General features: G+C 35.6%; 1 protein-coding gene across 1 annotated transcript in view; it reads right to left on the bottom strand.

The window, feature by feature from the left end:
• The window catches only part of DACH1 (dachshund family transcription factor 1), a 351,097-nt gene that overhangs the window by 134,926 nt on the left and 199,803 nt on the right, over nucleotides 1-16,368 (bottom strand). The gene's annotated exons all lie outside the window — the stretch shown is intronic.

The following is a 16,368-nucleotide window of genomic DNA, read 5'->3' as shown; positions in this document are numbered from 1 at the left end:
AAAGAAGCCAGAGGAGTTAAACTCTTAGACCAGAGAGGACATCAGAAGCCACTTGAGTTGAAGCTCTCTGGCCAAAAAACACGAAAGGCAGAAAACCTCAGGAGACGTGGCTTCCAAAGGCAAGCAGGATTCATCATTAGGCAATGTTGCTCAAAGTCCCAAAAAAAGACCACAAATACATGCTCAGTGCCTCTGATTTTGGTCAGTAGCTTCAACCACAGTAAAGGAAAAACTAAAGAACTAATGAAATTGCCTTAACTATGAAGTTCTGCAATTAAAAGTGAAATCAAATGGAGAAATGAAGAGCAGATATTGGTTTTATTTCTGCATGTTGACTTTAGTATGGAAATATTTCCTCACCCCCCTCCCTCAAGACATCCTTTTTTTTCATTTATCAACTATGTTTTCTATTATTTTCTTTTCCCACTAAACAACCATAACCTTCACCAGTACAATGAAGTCATTTATGTCTAAATTCTTGTTGCACTTGGGATTTTCCTTTATATATTTTGTGATTGTTGTAGTTGATTTACAACTTTTATGTCTCAGATGTAAAATGGAAGTAGAATACAACCTTTTTTACTCTAATTAACACCTGTAAGAACACGAGATAAACAAAAATAATCTCTGTAATTTTTTTTTTTTCATAAAAGAACTACTTCTCTAATTACTTTGTTTTAGAAAGCTACTGAAGATCTCCCCTGACAGGAATTAAACAAGCACCCAGTTGGTGCTTTATTATCTCTTCAACAAAATTATTTATTGTTTGCAGTCTGGAAGCAAAAGAAGAGGGAAATTACATTTTATGTACCAGTAGCAGTAGCCCTATGACTTGCTCAATACTACTCTTTGCAAATTACAATACCAATATTGTAATGATACAAGAAACAGTTAACTCTAACAAAGCTGCTTACACAAAAGCAGTGACAACTGAGATCATTGTACCTCGTGGTGATTTACCAGTAGATGTTAAATCTTATGTTTCTTACCTCAGCATGACCTGCTATAATGTTTGAAAGTCATTTTGACTTCTACCGCAGAGTCTGGACATAACTGATTTTATTTATTTACTAAGATTTCAAATGAAGAAAGTTTAACCAAGTGGGAATATGCAAAAAATACAAGAAAAAAGCATCAAGGAGGGGAAGTCACAAATACTTTATTTGTGTGTCTGAGCTATAAATAGTAAATCAATTTTAAGATGGTTCATTTTGTATATCAATGAGAATTTAATGTTTTGGTTTTAAATTAAAAAATGTTAACAGGCAAAAAAAATTTCTATCAAGTTGCATACCTAAAATCTAATGTAGAAGATGCACATATGCACGTGCACAGCAGATTTAAAAAGAAAATAAAGACATTACAAAAAGGTTTTTCTAAAAAGAGACAGATTATAAGAGTGACAGTGCTGTGATTGCAAGAATTTGTTTATCTTTTACACTCAAGGCACCTTTTGTAGCACTACAAACCCCTTTACCACCAAGTAAGAAACTACAGTTTCCTCCAACAGTGAATCAAGGAGAGTATGCTAAAAGCAAAAGTCAAGTACAGCTCTCTCCTCATGTTGTCCATTAATTACAAGGAAGCTGGATGAAAACCACAACTGAAATGCACTCATGAAGTTCCAGATGACCAATTTTGTGAACTTGGCTGGACTACGTCGTATGGGGAACTACTTAAATATTTTTCTTTTATTTGGATAAGGCTATTGGCAAGCTTCTCATACTCCATGATAACAGAAACAAGTGAAACGCACCACATTTTTAACAGAGATACTGTTTGTTGGTACAAACTCAAGATGACCTGCATCATGGACAGAGTATGGTCAGTCGTGAGTATTGCTAGAAAAATCCTTTCTGCCAACTCACAATCATGATTTATCTTCTTTTTCATTATAGATTGGTTCTGTTAAGACAAGGCTAAGAACAATGACTAAAATAACTTTAAATGCATGAGAAATCACACAATCATATGACTAACTAAAAGTTGATTATTAGTTGCACCAACCACATTATCGATTTTGGACACTACAGAAAGTAAAACCTTTAAAGTAGCATTTAAATATGCATACATTAAGCCAAGAAATTTTGAAATATTAGCTCTGTTTTGGAAAACAACTTTTTTAACTATCGTATTAGTGATATTATTTTTTTCCAATGAGGGAAACTGTTGCACAGGCAACCGCATACTGGATATCTGTTCAGTTGCGTGCATGTAGGATTTTGCTGTCATTTCAGGTGCCCCGTGATACCTGATGTATCCCCACAGGGCTTCCAAATATGACAGAGCACGAAGTTGCATATGATCGCTGACATTCAGGAGTGGAAGCTGGAAGTCAAGCAGGATGCCTGAGGATATTCCAAACAGTACAAGGTACACGGTACAAGGTATAAGGGACAAGGTACCTACACTGAATCAAGTTGCCAATGTCTTTCTTGATGGAAGCACAGTTGTAACAGTGAATTGTCAGATAGTAAAAATGTGCTTAGCAATCTGCAAAATGCCCACCCAAAAAGCCTAAGTGGAAAATCACTTATTTCCTGCAATCTTTAGATAATCTTCATAGCATCGTCCAGAAAAGTGTGATGCGTACCCTGTAATCTTAAGCTAATAAAAAAATCACACTTTGGTCTATGAGTGCTTGCTCATTCAAGCTTACACATAAGCCTAGAATAAAGTTACTATTTTAAAAACACCTTTCTTTTCAGCAAAGCTAGGTAGAGTAAAATAAGAAAATTATATATTTCAGATGTGAGAAAGTGGAGATTAGTCAAGTATAATTTTAACAATGTTATGTCCTAAAATGAGCTGACCTTCAATTCTCCTTAACCCTTTTTTTCATCAAAGCCACCTACACCCACTTTGCCTTCTGTTTCTCTGATCTGCAATTATTTATGTTTTCTTCATGCTGTTCTATCCACCATGGGAGCAAAATTGTATTTGGTGAAATATAGAGCTAATTACACCATGAACCCAACAACAAAAAGACAGAGCAGATGTTACTTCAGACATGCTAACAGTCTCTATGCTTAATGCACAGATAAAGGACTGAACGCAGTATTTGAAAAAGAAAAAAAGAAAAAAATGTGGTGGGCTAAAACATGTGGAAAGATATTAGCACAAAACTCAAACAGAATGACAAATTTAAAAGGTTCTAAAACATTTATTCAGTGGTTGTATTCAGCACTGATTTTACCTTAGTTCAATACACATGTGAGTCTATATGTGGGGTTAAATGTAGTGTACTATGTAATTATGCTCAACTACTCCTGATCTCAGTACCCAGTTTCTTCTTCTATATTCCCTCTGCCTGTTCAGCAGCATCTCCAGTTCTAGGATGGAATCTGTCCATCTCTTAACCTACCTGAACATTTCCCAAAATGCAGGAAGAAGAATAACTCTTAGAAGCCTACAGAGCACCCTCTGCAAGTAGGGGACCACCAAGAGCAAGCTTTGCACCTCATATAGCACCAAGATTCCACAAAGCTCTGAGTTCTCCCTCTACCACAAACAAACAATTTCAAAAGTAAAAATGAGGCTACCTATCGTGGACAGAAAATTGCAATATTTCCCTTTCCACTACTGTCCACCTTTACCACTTTCCACACTAGAACAGCCACGCAAATTGGAAGCGACTCAGGATAACTTGCTAACCTTTATGTCAGGCATAACTCCTGTAATTCCAATTATTTTCTATACACTACTATAATATGAATATGGCATGTACCTTCTCAGTCTAGTGACTCCTCTAAGTAGCTAAACTCTTCTGTAATAAAAGTAAAATAAGCAATTCAGTAAATATGTGGTACTTTATAATAAGATATAAAGACTGATCATCTTCAGTCAAGCCTCAGTAGAAAAATGGAGACCATCAAAACAGAATTCAGCAAACACAAATTTGAATTATTAGTTGCAGGAGCACTAATTGCATTATCACGATAAATCAGTTCCCACAGATGTGTAGTACCAAATCTAGATAGCACTTTCCACTTCACTGAAATACAAATTATTACCATACAACTAGTTAAAATCCACTATAATGGATGAAAGATGGAAAAGATGGAAAGATGAAAAGATGGATGGACGATGAAAAAGGTCTGATCTTAAATTCAGCTTTGAACATATCTGACCAACTATAATCTTGAGAAAATAACTCTAATAAGAGATATCTATGATAATACAGAATTTGAAGTAGCTGGTTAAAAACATGCATAACCAGACTAACCAATGTGTCTTTAACAGCAATCATCACAGTATGAAATCAAATCTGAGCTTATTAGTTTGGTTGAATAATCTGAAATTGTAGAATTAAAAATAATTATTGATGAAAGATAAGACATAAAACCTCCCTAGCTATTTGAATCTCAGAATATCAGGGGATGGAATGAACATTGAATTTATGTTGTGGAAAATTGGTCCCAAGTTGGTTTTACACTTCATCAGAAAGCACTTTTGTCTTGTATGCAAACAGTTAATGAAGCATACCAAAACTGCAACTTTTTTTGCTAGCTCTAGTGTGGTAAGACTCACAGCATATTCAATAGATTGCAGAATATTTAAGAAACATTATGGATTTTTCATTTATTCTCCTTTGGTTATAATGCAGCATCCTATATTTTTAAACAAGATACCTTCTTGAATTTTTAAGTATTGGTATATACAGCTTGCAGTTGCAGATACAGTATAGCCTTTAAAATCTAAAGCATTCATTTCTGTTCCTTTACAGAGCATTTCCAAGAAAAGATGGCGTCACATAACCAGTGCCCTAAGAAATTCTAATAATGTATGGATTCTTAACTACCTCCCATGCTGAATACATGAATACGACTGGCTTTAAAACTTCATCATGAAACCTTTTTCTTTTTTTTTTTTTTTTTTTTAACTTTGGTTTAGCTGTTCTCATTGTTGAAAACAAGAAACAAATTATTCCAAGTGATTAATAGTTATATTATCAAATCTTTCCTAGAGAAAATGGGTAGAACTGCCTCTTTTGTACCAAATAGAAACAGATGTATAGAACAGGAAACACTTCACAGTGTGTTGATTGTGTGCCTTTCAGACTGCAGTTTTATGACTTTTGCATCAATAATCTGTCTGAGTATGGCAACCAGCTCCATTATCTCAGCAATACACACTGTTACGATTAACTTTGGAAAATTAGTGGGGCTTAGACAGCTGAACAAATGATTGGCAAACTCCAGTCAATCACCACATCAAAAAGAAAGTCCCAACTGCAAAGACAAATGGCATTAATGCTCTGCAGAAGGGGAACAAACTACCTAAAAATGGTGTAATGCAGGAACTGAATGTGTTTATTTACTCAAGAATCACAAAAGCTTTTATCTGTGGAATGCATCCTTTTACCACTTGGTCTTGTAAAGATGCTCCCGTCAGCAGACCCATATAGTAAAAGCTACTAATATAGATCATGTTGGATAGCCAAACTTCAGAAAATAGGTGTACGAAATCCTCTGTCAGACACCCTCATTAATTAAGCCTGTAAATTAAGGGAACAAAGTAGAAATTTGAGTGGTGCTTGATAAAACTATAAAATTTAAAAATTAACTGCCATTTAAATCCTACAGGAAAATGAGTCCACAGAGGCCCAGATTGACAGGACAGGCTCGTGTACATTTCAACCATTACTGGCATCAAACCCATCCAAACTGTTAATATAATAGATGTTTTTGGCACTCCTGTTACATCTAGGACTGCAGAAGTTCATAGCATTCAAATTAAAAACAGTTGGATGAAGTTGTAATGCCTGTTCTTAGGCTTGGGTGCCACTGAGGTACGTTTAAGATAAATAGATTAAATACATAATAGACTTAAACCATCTTTCTTAACAGTTTCATAACAGATTCTTCACGTTTCTACAACATATGATAGCTGACATACAGACTCTTAATTTCAGTTCTTTAATTATTTACCGTACCATGATGTGCTGGCATAAGATGACCTCTTAAGCTTTAGCTAAACTTACTTCTCTTTTTACTACACACTCACACTATTTCACTTCAAGCAGGACATCAGAGATTCTCCAAAGGTTTCCATCCCAAAGGGATAACATAATCCACTCCAAATAAATGGTAGAGTGTCATCCTACAGCAAACCACTTCTGGCAGAGGCAATTGGACTCATATTCAGATTTGGATAGTGAACTTCATTAACTAAGATGAGTTTAATACACTATTTTAATACAAATATTTCAGGAAAGCCCAGCTGCAGCAAGAAATGGAAGTGGTGATTCAGGAGACACCACTCACCCCCTTTGAGTCCATCCCTCGGAACTGTTCCAGCATGGTGTGAAGGGACATCATGCTGGTGGTGGTGCTGTCTTTCAGATGAGATGTAAAACTGAGTTCTGACAACTTACAGTCATTAAATATCCCATGGCACTTTTCACAGGAGTACATGTGTTAACCCATATGTCCTGGCTATATTCCAAATGCATAATTGCATTCTGCCTACCTAAATTCCCTATGCAGTTTCAGTAGCATGCAGCACTATTCTCTTTCTCTTTTCTTTCCAACATTTCTCTTTAGTATTTGTGCTGAGGTACAAGAAAAGGCACAGATATACCACAATCTGTAACTTTTATCTGACTGACATAAAAGAATTGAAGGCAACACAGATCTAGACATCAATGCACAAGAAGAAAGAGGGTCCTCAGAATCCAAGGCAAAAAATCAAAACAAATAAAAACAAAACAAAACAAAAAAACCGGAAAAACAGAAAAACAATGAGCATGAAGCTGCCTAAAGTAGACAGTACAGAAATACCAAGCACAAGAAAATCTCAGAACTGTTGTCTTTCTCAGGTTGGGTCTTAGGTAGCCAGCTGTTTTTAAAAATACCTTCATTTCTCTAGGTTTTGCAGTCCCAAAGTTTTAAAGGGATTGGCAGGATTTTAAGATTCTATTATTGGGCTTAAATTTACTCTTAAAGTGCCCATAAATTCCACTCCTGAAGAAAGGTATCTACTCCACTAAGTTAAAAATAAAGGGTCATTTCAAGCTCTGTTTCTACAATTTACATTTTTAATAGAGTGTATAAAAAACATTGACAAAACATAGAAAGAGGGCTTGGATGACAACCCTGGAGTATTCCCAAAGCATCCTCATTACTGAACCACACAATCATTCCTGCTTTCTTTTCCATTAAATCTAGCACTCAGTTCATCATAGTGGTCCTGACACAGAAAGAGTGAAAAAATACTTACAAAGAACTCAGACTAGTTTCCACCGCACTGCCAACTAGTAAGCTTCCACAGGAGGTAAGCAAAAGACATTTGAGTTACTCATTGTCCATATTTATTAGTGATGCTTTATTGACTAGACCACTAGTTCTGAGCTCACACCACCTGATCTGGTGAAACTTACAGTGACTCCTTGCTTTGTCCCCAAGTGCCTTATATCAGCAAAGGAATGTGCTGAATTTGGCCTTACAGATGACTGAAGGGAGGATTCCACCCAGTCTTCTGGAATAAAATAGGGGTTGCTCTACTTATGTGAAGTGTGGGCAACATAAAAAGGTCCAGTCATAAAATACTTTATGTCAAGTGTCACGGGGACTTTGCTAATGAAATGGAAGCATTCAGGGGTCTTCAGGTTACCAAAACAAATCCCAAGTGTCTTCTGTGCTTGACTTTTTACTAGAATTTACAATTAAGACCTTTCCAGATCCAGAACTGAACCTGTTCTATCCATATATACTTGTTCTTCTCAAATTCATTCATTGACCATTTTTCTTATATATATAGTGGGTTTTTTTTTTCTGCCAGTTAAAGAATAAATAATACAGATATCAACTAAATTAGTCCTGCCCAATCACTTCCTAGTCCAGGACACATAACTTAGATATAAAGCTTTTAAAACTATATCCACTTAACTGGAATTTTCAGTTCAAGTGACCAGCTGCCTCAGATTCTCTGCACAGTCAAACAACAGGCAGTCAGCTGTACCTATTCATGGTTACTAATTGTCCATCAGGGATATCTGTCTCTTTCAGAGCCCTGCACAATTGGGTTTCAAACTTTAGTACCAGATGAAGTTAGATGTGTTTAATCTGACTGATTCCAAATACTTTTTCCTCCATCCTTCCTTCCTTGTGATAATCACCATTATATTTCTGTCATAAAAGGGGTACAATCTATTATGCAGAAAAGTGACTAAAGTGAGTTTGTTTCTTCATGAAATTCTCATCCGTAGACTTTTTTCTGACCATTAACTCTAAATAGTTTTCAGTTGCATACACAGTGGATCAAATATATTTTTCTGTAGCCAAAATCACTGATTATATCAGGTGGTAGCCACCTTCACATGAGGTTCAACTTTACTCACATCTTTCTCTTCTGATTCAACCTGCCACCAGCTTTCTTTACTACTAAATTCACTTTATCTTGGAGGTTTGGTTTGTTCTTTAATGACATACATTTAGGTTTTAGACTATTGATAAGCTCTCAAAAAACACCAAAAGCAGCCCAAAACAAATTCCATATACTTTGTGAGCATGGCTATATGAAATAATGGCAGGTCTGATGGATGTTGAATTAATATAAATGACATTCTGTAATATATGGCCCTGATTCTACTTTCACTTATGCTGCTGTAAATCTGAAAAAAAAAAACCCCTCAATGGATTTTCACAAACTTATTCTGCTCAAAAGCTGATACAGCTGAGAAAGAATCATACTATATTAATGCAAATACTGATTGTGCACTTAGGAAATTAAAATAGTTGTGAAGCATATACTCAAAATAAGTATATTTTAAAATATATATTAACTTCTGCAAGCTTATAGGCTTAGAGAGAATTTCAAGTAACTAGCTTGTCTGAAATGAAAACATGACTATTCCTAACAAAAGGGCTTTGTACTTGAGGGGATTAGAGAGTAGAAAGTAGCTTGGAAGCTTTTGGAATATCCTGCATAAATACAGGTCATTTTTAATATATATTAAAGAAAAAAAATTTAAAAAAAGAAAAAACAAAAAAACCAAACAACAAACCAATTTAAATATTGAACAACAGATTGTGCTAAACTCACAATCCCCTTTCTTCTCCCTCTGACATGCAAACACCTGACACACAAAGGGAGTCACATTCAAAAGGAGATTATGATGCAATGATCTCGCTGTGAATGTTGCATTATGGTTTCAGCATCGCTGTAAGAGCTCCCCTGGCACTTGTGCTTACAGCAATTTGAATTTCTCTGGCAGCTAGGTATGATTTGTGACAGATTTCAGCCTTGCTCTTCATTGAGGGAGTACACTGCAAAGTGTTTGAGATATTTACCATGTAGACTGGAAGGAAGAAAATGTAAAGAGGAACATCTGAGGTATCTTCTTTTTCTTTTCTTTTAATTTTTTTATCTTCTCTTTATTTTTTTTTCTTTCCTCTTCTCTTTTTCTTTTTTCTTTTTTCCTTTCAATTTTTTTTTGGAAGTTATCCAAACCAGTTCTTTTCAATGGCACAATTTTGTGGTTCTTAAGAAAAGTTGTCTCACTATGCTGTTCTATTTGAAATATTATTCCATTTGCCACGGTAGTGAAACCCTGTTAATTTTATTACTATTATGAATGCATATACCACTAACCAAAGGTTCCATGTAGAGTGCAAAGAATCTTTCAATTTATTATACTGTAGTTCATGGCATGAGTTGGAAGAAGTTTCCCTATACATTCTTTACTCATGAACTACACATCTAAACTTGTTCAGAGTTTGGAAAATCTTAGGCTGACAAAGCACAACTATCTTCTCATCCTGGAAAATACCTTAAATTGTTCTGAAAAAGCAGGGTCAGTTGGTAGGTTACATGTTCCCTCTAGATCTTCTAAAAGCTTGTGCAGCCAAAGCTTCTACATTTACGCAAGGCTAACGAGTTCCCAAGGCTGACCTGCAGAGATTGTTCCCAGTATCTCTTCTGCCATAAAAGCAGCAATGAGCATCTGTATGCAAAATTTCTCCAGAACTTTCTCTGTTGCCAGACTAAATCTTATCTTGATTCCTTCCTCATTCCCATATGTAAGTACTGGAGGTGGTCCCTGGGGAATACAGCAAGCTCCATAGCAAAGGCTGCACTCCGGTCACAAGCATTCAGGGAACAATGACAACACGCTGGCTGGCTTTGGCATGAACTGATGAATGAGAAATTTAATAGGGAGATATTGCACAGACTACAAAGAGAAAACCTACATTTAACAAAGGATTGAGGTTGACTGGGTTTAGGCTAATAAAGTTTGTACCTCATCCAGTCGAATGGATCCAAACTTCCATTCACATGTAAAAATAGCCTATCGATTAAAGCATATTTCTTCCTCTTTGGCCCTGTTTTTCAATTATTTTATTTGAGACAATAAGTTTGGCAAGTTCTTTTGTTAACACAGTTCCTGTTATTTTAAAAGCAACAGATTTTATGGTCCATGGTTATCATCTGATACTTAAAATATGTGCATGAAAGAATGTATAGGAGGTGTCAGGTGTACCCTTGGGAGGATAAAAATGTCCACACAGTCCCAGGTCTTCTACAAGTAGCAGTTTCTGTATGAATGGGTGAGAAATGTTCCTTCTTATTTGCAGGTGTTCTATATTCAAAGGATTAACCCTCTAATCTGGCAAGCATCCTCAACTCAGGGGTCCAAATATCTTCAAAACAATTAATATATATATATATACCTAAACTATAAGGTTTATATACAAAGACAGGATTCTAAGTATGTTTTTCAAAACATGCAAAAATACATACTTCAATTGCATAAACAATTTTAAAAAATAAGTTAATAAACTAAAAAATTCCAGCATCTTCGAATACTAGATGAAATGAAATAGACTATTTGGTTTATTTGACCTGTCAACTGATCACCCTCTCATTTTTTAATAAATGCATCTCCTAAGAAATATATGTCTTAACAGAGACTGTTGAAGAACTGTTCAGTGCAAAGACAGTTTAAAGAAAATTAAATATTATAAAAAGAAGTAGAAATAAACTTTAAAAATATATAGCTACTGCCTTTTCTAAATTAAGATCACCAATCTATTTAGAGAGTTGGAAGGGAAAAAGATCATTAATATATGAGAATACGTAAGTTTGGCACAACTGTTAGTCCTTCTCACTACATAGGAATGTGAAAACATTCCATGAAACTGAGATACAACATATCAGCACATACCGCTTTCTGGAAGAAACAGGATTACTTGTTTTAAAAATATTTATAATCATACAGATGGAAATAATTGAGAACAACAGTTTGTTTAAACCAAAAGTTATCACTTAGTGTAGTAGAGGAGAAAAGGCCTCATTACATTACGTATAAGAAACACCTACATGAGATTAAAAACTTCTCTTTTCAGATTAGAAATCCTTTCTGAGTGATGAAGACCAATCAGGAGCACAGAAGAAGATGATTCTGTATCTGCCCACTGTCAGTTTCCTGAACTGTCCTCTGATAGGTGCTGTGATTGAGAGGATACTATGAGAAACTCACCATAAATCCACTCCATAGTGGAAATACTATGTCACGTAGCTACTGACATATCTGAGGAATGCTTTGATGTACTTATAGTGACATCACAAAAATACCATTATTATAAGGATACATTGTCTTAACATTTTGCTTATAGTGCTTGAAATATTTTGATTCTCTTGCTATTCTGCATTAAGAAAAATATTCTTTACGTAAAAGTGATATATAAATGTGAAATACAATATATTTCTGTATTTTATTCATGTATAGTCATTAGTATTCACATTAATTCATATTAATGTATAGATATTAATATATGACTATAAGCAAAGATAATAAAATGTATCGGACTGTGTCTGTCTATACAAAATACTAATAACCAGAAAATTATAAATCCATGCCAAATTTATCAATCCTTGAAACAAATCACAAGTTACATTTGATTTACAGACAAAAAATTAAAACAATATAGGAACTATTTCTAGGTACAAGGTACTAATTAAGCCAGAGTATTTAAATGTATTAATTGTACTCTCTCAAGATCTTCTGTCTTCTTTTTTTCTTTAAGCTTTGCAGAGAAAGAGCTACTGACTTACTCATTTCAGTTAGCAAAAAAATTCTCAACTTCCTTGGCTGCTTAAGAGCAAGAATATTTTAGACCCCATCTTTGCATATTACTTTATCTTTCAGTGGTAATTAACAGAGTCTTAATCTGGCTAATGTTAATGACCACTGTTCTTTCTTTAAATCCCAGTTAAACCAAGCTTATTAAGGGCCAATTAAAGGAAGTCTTGTGTGATCTGAATAACACCAAGACCAATTTTTAACAGCTATAACTCTTTATTTTGGATTATGACTGTGAAAAAAAAAAAAAGAAAAAACGCCTTCCCATTACAGCCTTTGTGTGTTTTAACATAAACTATCAATGGCTATTGGTAAGGATGAAGAATCTTAGACAAAAGTCAAGATTTAGACCAATTTAGTAAAATGCAGACTTTGTTAAAAAATAATAATAATTAGCTATGTACTACGAATTTCGCTCCTTCATACACACAAAAAGGTAATATTACTAATTTCTACTTCATTTATCATGTTACAGCATAAAAATGGAACAAAACTTTGCAATAACTTTGCAAGTGGTAACAACACAAGCTATATCTGTATTAACTGAGTAAAATGAACAAAATAAAGAAGAACTCATCATTTGAATAGGAAATGAATAATTTCTACCTTAATATGGAAGAGTTAATAGAGGTTTTTGGTTTGGGGACAGTCAGGTAGTTTTCTCACTGCTTAAATGAATAAAATTTTTAAGTCTGGACTTTTGAAAAGCTTCTCAGTTACACTTATGTCTAAGGTGACCCCTTTACAGACATGTTATAAATTATCTTCGACTGTTTCTTACACATCTAAGATTTCACTCATTACTTAACTCCACCATTACTTCCCCTGAATCTGGATGAAAGCAGTAATGCAATCTGACTATTGTCTCTAGGTATTAAACAGAATATTATTCGTATCAGTATAAGTTAAAGTCCAAACACCCTAGAGCCAAACTCTGCTGCAGGGAGTCACTGCAAGACAGGTCCTTTGCGTCCTCTTCTGCACACAACAGCCCCAACTCCATGGCGACAACTCTTAAATTCTGCAGCAGCAGCCACAAAATCCATGGCAACATTAATTCATTATTGTCTCTAAAATACTCTTCATCCCTTCTTTCCCACTCTTGCACAAACATATTCAGTCATGACTCACTGCAGTGAATATCACTGACGAAAAATTCATGGTTATTTTTAACAATTAATCCTCCATTATTTCCCTCTGTGCTCCCCAGATAATTTGGCTGTAACAGACCTCAGCCTCTAAAAGAGCCCTGCACAAATCATCTTTCTATCCTGATACCAGCACAGAAAAAAACTTGCATCTGGACTCCCCGGCTTTCAGTGTCCCACTTTCTCCACATTTTGTAAGTCTATCGAGCTCTCCTGCCTCACATCCAGTTTTTCATCTACCTAGCTATAAGCTGGGCATACTGTCCATGAGACAATACAGCTGTATTGCAGTTATGAACATCATGGTAAGAACAAAACAGAAACCTTTTGAAAGTCGAAAGCCGACTTTTGCAGAAAATAATGTGGCTACAGGAGTTCCAAGCTTTGTCCTACACAACTCATCTGATACACCGACAGCTGTCAGCAACTGTGTCAGCAATAGGGAAGTGTACTGTTTTTCAAAAATTACTATCAAGGGATGATGAAGAGAGTCAGAGGGGGAAGAGAACACTGCAAATATTGTGTCATGCCACAACAAAACAGGAAGAGGGTGGTGACATCATAAGGGAGTATTCCAGAACTGAGACAGGGTTGGCATGTCATAGCTAAAAATTCAGTTCTTGGTGAGATCACACGTACAACGCTGGACACACACAAAAAAATAATAGCAACACAAATAAAGTAAGTTTAATGACACTCGAAGTTATCCACATCTGTTGATTTGGCAAATTAGCTTTTCCATATGAAAATAAACAGAAGACAGACAATCCAGAGTCTTAGCCTATCCCATGTACATCTTGATGAAAGCCCAGCAGAAACAGCAGTAAGACAAAACAGCTTGCCAGTCACTAAACAAAAGGAGAAGCCTATTCAAAAATATCTTTAACTAACCAGCACTCTTCCATCATGATCTCTCTTTCCCTCTTGCTCTCTTTTTTCCCTGAATTCTTCTCCCCTCATCATTTCCCACCACTTCCCCTGTCACTGACCATTAGACAGGACTTCTGAATGTTAAGAAAGAGCTCTCTTCATGCCTCCTCCTTCAGTTAAAGGTTCAGCTTGCACCAAAGGAGTTCAGTTTTGGATTAGAGAGGGTGAGGGGAGCCTGACAGCCATACCTATACAGCAGAAGTTCTACCTGCCACATAACCCCTCTCATGAGGTGAGGTAAAGCTTGCAAGTAACTTCAGTTCTATCTAGCCCCTATCTTTTTTTAAATATATATATATACACACACACACAGATACAAAATTATTATCAGACACAAAACATCTCATCCACATCGGCAGAAGTAACTTAGCTGTGCTTATTGAGATTAGAAAGTCACAAAGGCTGGCTAGGCTCTCTTGCAACCTCAGACGTGATGTTTAAGTATCTCTTCTGTCCACCGCAATTTTTTATTTATTTTTTTTAAATGAATGATCCCTAAAAGAATTGCTGCAAAATATTATTCATTGTGATATTTATGACATCTGGCCAGCACTACTGTACCAACAACTAACAAGTTCAATCACACTTGAGCTGATTCCTACAGTGCCACTTACCTGTATTCTTTATGCTGGTCCTCAGCATCTACTCAATAGCAGAACTTAAGGCCTAGCTCAGCTCTGCCCATCCAGGAGGGCTTTCTTTAGGACCAGACATTAGAAACTGTTGGTAATAGGAACTTGGGTGTACAGCTACCTGAGTGCTGTCATGGTCTCATATACAGCCAGGGCGTTCTCATTAAGATTTACTGGTTAAACTCATAAGCTGACCATATGTTTTTTCAGTCCTATAAGTAACACAGTACCCATACGGTATAATACTTTGCCCAGAAGTAACAAAGTGAGTTTGGGAGAGCAGTATGAAAAAAAAAAAAATTGTGCTGCTGGCATGCATGGCATCATTACTTCATACACTACATTCATGAATAAATACAAACTTACTTGCCTTATCTTTCATATGAAGGAAATACTGCTAAATCTGATCTACATACAAAAACAAGTTTAAAAAGCCTACATATTTGCAACAACCTTGATGTGGTACACCTCCAAAAACAAAGTGAGTGGGGGCTCCTAAGCCAGAATGAACAATATGGATTCCAAAAGGATTGTTTCTCAATCATTAAGGAAATATTCAACCTAATGTAATAAAGACTGTACAGGAAAAAAAACAAACAAACAAGTGATTCCAGGGAGGAAAAGAGAGATTTAATACAACAATCCAAGTCTTAAAAATTACCTTAAAATTAATTAAGTCTAATTAAGTTTTTTTGTGAGTTGCAGGGTTTATAGAAATGTTATCTGTAAGAGCCACTGTTTTTACCCCATGCGCTGAGATTACACCTTCAGTCTTCTGGTAGAAAAGACATGGATTTTTCTTTCCAAACCTCCGTATCTTACTGTTCCTGACTCCCCACTTGCTAATTTAAACTTCTGAACAGATCTTTTTATGTCCAGATCTTTCATCTGTCTGCTTTCGTAATTTCCCCTCCATGTAAATGGAGCATGGGAACTAGAAATGTCAGGTTGTGTTTTTTTCCCTAAGTATGCCTCAGGACTGACTGAACAATTACTATCAGAGTCATGAAGGACTTTTTGCTTAATGGATTTTAAAGCATCTTAGAGTTTTACTTCAATTGACAGGAAAATTTGGAAGTAATGCAAAGCCCTAGATATTCTCTCTTTACTTTGGAGGACTGCTAGTAAACATACCACAACAATAAATGAAACACAGAATTTTGCTGGCCAACTTGTACATCTCAAAAAGGCAGACAGGTCTCCCTTTGGTAACTTTCTTCTTGCTATGGGAAGAAGGAAGTATAGAGACACACTAAAAGACTTTGAAAAGAAGAACTGAATTTTACAACAAATTGAATCCTACAAACTTTATCCATCCTCTTGTGGACCTGTTTAGCTGTGGAGCCTGAGGAGATGTTCAGTTTTCCGGAAGCTTTGCAGCATTAAGTTAATAAAATTGCAACCCTGCTGCTTAAATCCATTCCTGTGTCTGTCTTCATTCACTTGAGCATCCTAATCAAGTGTCCATTTAAATAGACTGGGGATATTTTGAAATGTCAGCAACTCACATGAAGATAAGTTTTACATTGTGGAGTAAAACCAGTTAGCAGTTAGATAAAGTATTCATATAAAA

Source organism: Calypte anna, chromosome 1 (genome assembly GCF_003957555.1).
Source record: "Calypte anna isolate BGI_N300 chromosome 1, bCalAnn1_v1.p, whole genome shotgun sequence".
In the NCBI taxonomy this organism is placed as follows: Eukaryota; Metazoa; Chordata; class Aves; order Apodiformes; family Trochilidae; genus Calypte; species Calypte anna.
Note: the sequence above shows the minus strand (reverse complement) of the source record. Positions and strands in the feature narration are given on the sequence as shown.